At 41.3% G+C, this 5,592-nt stretch overlaps 1 pseudogene; it reads right to left on the bottom strand.

The window, feature by feature from the left end:
• Window positions 1-3,140: 3,140 nt before the first annotated feature.
• Window positions 3,141-4,131, bottom strand: LOC145554292 (inhibin beta B chain pseudogene; annotated as a pseudogene).
• Window positions 4,132-5,592: the final 1,461 nt, after the last annotated feature.

The following is a 5,592-nucleotide window of genomic DNA, read 5'->3' as shown; positions in this document are numbered from 1 at the left end:
TTGGTTTGAAGTCCTCAAGAACGATTTTAAAAACAGCTCATTACAAACAGGTCAATAAATTCCTTCCCAGTAACTTTTGGGTTTATTTGTCTTTTTTAATGTGGTTCTTGTTTCATCCAGCCTCACAAACAACCAGGTTCTGGCCCCAACACGCCTCACCTGACCTGCGCTGGAGAGGAAGTTGTCAGTGATGATCAGGGACACCTGGGTGGGCTTGGGATGCTAAGGAGCCGCTCCAGCGTGTCTCCACCTGCACCACCTTGCTCAGGGTGAAGCAGAGCTGAGAGCTACTGTGGAGGGAGAACGTAGCCTAAGATTCATCTCTTCAGATCCCCGAATGCCCAGGCATGGCTGTCAGATATCTGCTCCACATTGAGTTCAGCTGAATTCAGTTTATTCTTATAAGACCAATTCAAAACACAGAGAAGCAGATTCGGTCACCAGTACCAAAGTGTAAAGTGTTCCAGATTCACAACTTTCATATAAAAGTCATGTTAACAAATTAGAAATAAAATTAATTCAGCATGTCACTTTAGAAATATCAGAAATAATCTGACAGTAGAAACTTCAAATACTGAAATGCCTAAATTAATTCTCACATAACTTATTGTTTGACTAGCTGGACCACATTTCAACCAATAAACTTTATAAGCAGACATAGAAAATTTTATAAAAAAATGTATTTTAGCTTTTTGACTTGAGACAATGTTTATCTGTTCAGATACCCTAACCCCCACTGCCTTTTAAAAATGTTATTTGAATAAAATCAAAGCTGCAAGAGCAGCTAGTGGGGAGGACAATAAAATCTAATTTAAGAGAAGCTCCTCTGGTCAGTCAGAGTTTTCAGTCTGAGCATCAAACTCTTTGCATAAAGTACCAATAAAATTGAAAAACTTCACTGGACATTTTTAGAAAAGCATGTAAACTGTGACTTTGAAGCAATGTTGTTAATTATAATCAATTATTTGTCCATATGCGTGTTAGTTTTCTTTTTTTAATTTTTCCATGAAAATTTGCTCTTGCGGCTAAATCTGGCACATTTACATGACTGTTTAATTTACTCAGAGTGATCAAAATGCATTGCCTCTTATTAAATAAATTCAAATTCAAGACACTTTACAAGACAAAAAACCTCCAACATGACAGCCCAGACAAGTAGGAAGATTGAATTGTAGCTACCTCCAATTCAATCCATCAAATGTAGGAAAAAAACAATTAATCAGAAACCCAGGGCAGAATAAGGGTCAATCTGTCTCTAAGGCCTGAAACTCACTTCTCCAGAAATTCTCCAGAAAGGAAAAGTGCTGATATCCCACAAAAACCTTAAACAAGAATATATACACAATTTAAAATAGCTGAACTAAATCTGCGACGCTGAGACACAGACTGCGCCTGTTCCAAGTGTGCCATGAGCGACATCTTCTCATGAAAAAAATGTTTTGGAGTAAGGCGTTATCCTTTGGATGAACCAGTAATTACCTCCTATAATGAGGTCTTACGTCTGAATGTTTCATGGGGTTCAAAGAGCTAAAAGGGGCAATTGAGAAGTTAGGAGTTGAACTTCTCTGCTGACCTCTCTCGTTCACCTCTTTCCCTCTCTTGTGCTTCTCGCTTCGCTCCTGTGAATACGGGACATCGAATCCCTCAGCAAAGACACATGGTGCATTGCAGGGTAAAAAGGGAGATTGGCATCGACTCACCTCACCTGCTCCAGTGCCTTTTGGCAAAGCAGTAACCACTGCAAACCGCAAAGACGTCACAAAGACGCTACAGTTCAGCCTGTGCTGTGGGGAGGCGGAGGACTTCAGCTGACCTCTGAGCTCCATATGAACACAAAGCAAGTGAAAAACTTATCCACATCCATCTGTTGGCAAAACAGCTGCCCCCTCAGCCAACCTTGCCCAAAACCAAGCCTGCACCCTGGCCTCAGAGCATCGTGGAGACCCCAGTGCCGGGCCATGCCCCGGCTGGCAACATCGCATCTGAGGAGAGGAGGGGTTTGAGCCAACTGGCCATGAGGCAGATGGGGTCCAGGGCAGAAGGGACCCAAGCCAGTTTTATGGTACAATGCCACACAAAGGCTCAAAGGTGTGAGGAAGAATGGGGCTCAGGGAAAGAAAAAACAAGAAGAATCAAAGGAGGCCAACAAACCTTTAGAATGACAAAAGCATTCTTTTCAATGCTGCAATATTTGCACACACACACACACACACACACACACACACACACACACACACACACACACACACACACAATATTACCCCATCAGCACAGCCCTCCACCCACACTCCCTCCAATACAACGCTGCTGGATCTCATATATCTCATGCATTATTCCAAGCAAATTCTTTTGTTTGCCTACTTTTTCCTTGTATCTGTGACACGATGTGTTCAGCAGGAACACTTCACACTCTTACAATAATTGCCTGGCTTTTGTTCTCCTGTCAGGAAAGCATTCAGATCATTCCTATTGGCAATGCAGGAGCTCACAGTTCATTCAGACTAATTGTAGCAGCCGGGCCAGCGGGAAATTAGCTGGCTCTGGGTCCATGCTGGTGCCTTTAATTACAACTTTTCTTTCCTTTAAACTAATAGTTTGTGTCAAACACACTGTTCTGCTGGAGCTGGCTGACAATTAGTGGATCCGTTGGGAACAGAAGATTTTAGGCGCCTGGGACTGAGCAAGAGTTCAGATAATTAGATTCACCTTAAAGGAATGGATAAATGGCCAATTAAAGGACTTGGTGTTTATGTGAAGAGGTATTTATGCCCTGCACTGATGAGTGGAAGCAGAACTTCACAGATGAAATTTGATTCAGAGATTTTGCATCCTCTGCTTAGCACATCAAGGTAATTTAAGGACCTGGCTTTAGTTTGATTTCATTTTGATTTTCATCAGACTAAAACGGGGGATTTAGAAGCAGTCCCTGGATTTACAGGAGGGAGCCGTGATGTAATAAGAGGATAAAAATGATGACTCCACACGATCTCATTAGTTTATGGCCGTTTTAAACTGTTGTTGTTGTGACTGCCGTATCCATTGTGTCCATAACCCAGACAGGATTAAGCCTTGGAAATAAAATGTAATCCTTTAGGATTGATGTTGGGTCATTACTTCACCTGTTGCACGACTTTCATGAAATAAAGGTGACGGGGTCACGTAGGGGTCGAGTCAAACATGCGCAATGAATTATTACCTGATTCGGCAAAGCTGATGATCTCCGAGGTTTCTGCCTGAACGTCGTTGCTAAAGGCGGCCTGGCCGTCAAAGTTGGGGATCTCCACCCGGCCGTCCTCACGCACTTTGCCGGCGTGCAGCCTCCGCAGTGCTGTCACCATGGCTGCTTTTGGGATGGGGTGTGTGATGTTCGGCCTTTCCCGCATCTGCAAACGATTCAGGATGTGCCGCTTCACTGCTTCCACGAAGTCGATGTTCACCCTCTCCGACTGATCCGGCGCCCTGAGGCCGCAGGAGGCGCACGACTCCCGGGATGAGCTCGGAGTCTCCGTGGCGCTGCTGCGCACGTACACAGCGCACGCAACCAATGACAACGCCAAACTGTAGAAGCTCATTCTGCCTCCAAGTTTTAGTTCAAATATGAATATTGGGTTAATTAATTTACACACAGAAATAAATTAAAGCTACATTCAGCTCACACGTTTGCAAGTTCCGGGGGATCATGAACCGCTGCTCCAGCAGACACTGGCAGAAATCCACTCAGTCATTCCCAAACATGCAGAAGAGCAGCAGGAACTGAGACTAACGTTCTCCAGTCATCAGCCAGCGCCTGATCCAGCACTGCGTAAAATATTGCGCCAGATAAAAGTTCATCTCTAAGTCGCGTCTCGGTCACACCGCCTTCACTTGATGATCTGTCAAATCAGCGCACAGCAGAGAAACGGACTCGCCACGCGTCCAGTCCGCTCTCACACCCAGCAGCTCAGTCGGAGGCGTCTGAAGCCGCTCCGTCTGTCCCGAGTGTTTTGTTTGCGCGCACACGTGAGGATTTCCACCCACAGGAGGGACAATCGCGACATCTTCAGTCCCACTTTCATTATCCTCCGGCCCCACGCAGACGTTGCGTAATTTACCTTCTAACAGCCTCACTTGTTGCCGTGTTGCCTTCAGTCTTTCTCCTTTTCTTTCTGTTGCGGTAAAAGCAGCAACTAAGTTGTCGTTGCTTCCAAACTGTTTAAAGCTCTAGTTCCTTATAACATCATTTAAAAATGTAACTACTTACTGTGTCTCCTTGAATCGTTTATAGGTTTCAAACGGCATAAATGTTCCATTTTTGAACTTGTTTTATTTATAGTATATTAAACTTTGTCAGAGGTTAAGAGGTTTTAATCAAAGAAATTTCGCCACCTATTGGCAGAAATAAGCTATTACTCATTTTTATCGAGTCATTTTAACTTGTGATCTTTGAAATAGTTTTAATCTGCAGCTATGCTAGTTTTCCCACTCATTTTTTAATGTCCCGCTGCTTGTTGAGGCTCTTTAGGATAAAACCAGAAGTGTGTGTAGAACAGATATATACACGATCTCATCATATCCATATGTGCATAGCATAAAATTCATTATTATAAATCCAATCTCTAAAATAGTCTGATTGCAATGAGGCTGTTCTTTCCACAGCTTTATTTATTTTGATGCTATGCATAAAATTATATTTTAAAGGTTTAATTATGCTGACAACATATTCTAGCTTTAACACGATTAAATATTGATGTTTGTAGTCTGTATTGTCTTTTAAAACTATAAACAGACAAATGTATTTTATTTCAAAAGCTTAAGATAGATTTTAGTAATGCTTATTATCCTCCTAAAATCATCCCTTATGATTTTGATTTGAACCCTTTTTGAAAATATGACATTTATATTAGAACATTTCATCCAACAACAAAAAGTAAATCAGAATTTGAGGAGAATTAAAAGTATGTTTAATAAATACCTGCTACAAGTTCACTTTCAAAAAATAATTTGTCAATCTAGAAAAATAAATATATTTTAAATATGACAGTATTCCCAATCCTTCTAAATGAAATACGTAAATCGAAATATTAAATATCATACATAAAACTATCTACCAATTCACATATAACGATGTGAATTGGTAGATAGTGGATCCAGATGCAGAGCAGCGGAGGCATAGAGTCGATTAATATTTTACTGAAAATATAAGAATGGACATTTACAAAAAGTCATGGGGGGAAACGGGGAGCCTGGACAAAAGGCAAAAAGACATTATGAGAGGGGTAAATAAGTTTTAATGGAAAAAAATTAAGCAGGTAAAAAATCATAAAAGCCTAAGCAATTCATAAATAAGAATAACACATATACAGATTAAATATAAAAAACCCATATATTGAAAAAATATTGATTAAGTAATAAAGCCTACCGGGTTATAAAGAACTAAAATCAGACAATAAAAAATGTTCCAACAGAGTGATTGGGAAGAGGTACGTTATGGGAAAAGACGTAAAGAACGTGTCCATAACCAAACACGGTTTGATGGAGCATGGAGAAGGACGGACCGAGAAGCTCCTGTCCCCCTGAGGGGACAGAATAAACCCTGTCCTCTTAACCCTAACA

This window comes from Poecilia reticulata, chromosome 2, assembly GCF_904066995.2.
Source record: "Poecilia reticulata chromosome 2, P_reticulata-male-v2, whole genome shotgun sequence".
Lineage (NCBI taxonomy): Eukaryota > Metazoa > Chordata > Actinopteri > Cyprinodontiformes > Poeciliidae > Poecilia > Poecilia reticulata.
Note: the sequence above shows the minus strand (reverse complement) of the source record. Positions and strands in the feature narration are given on the sequence as shown.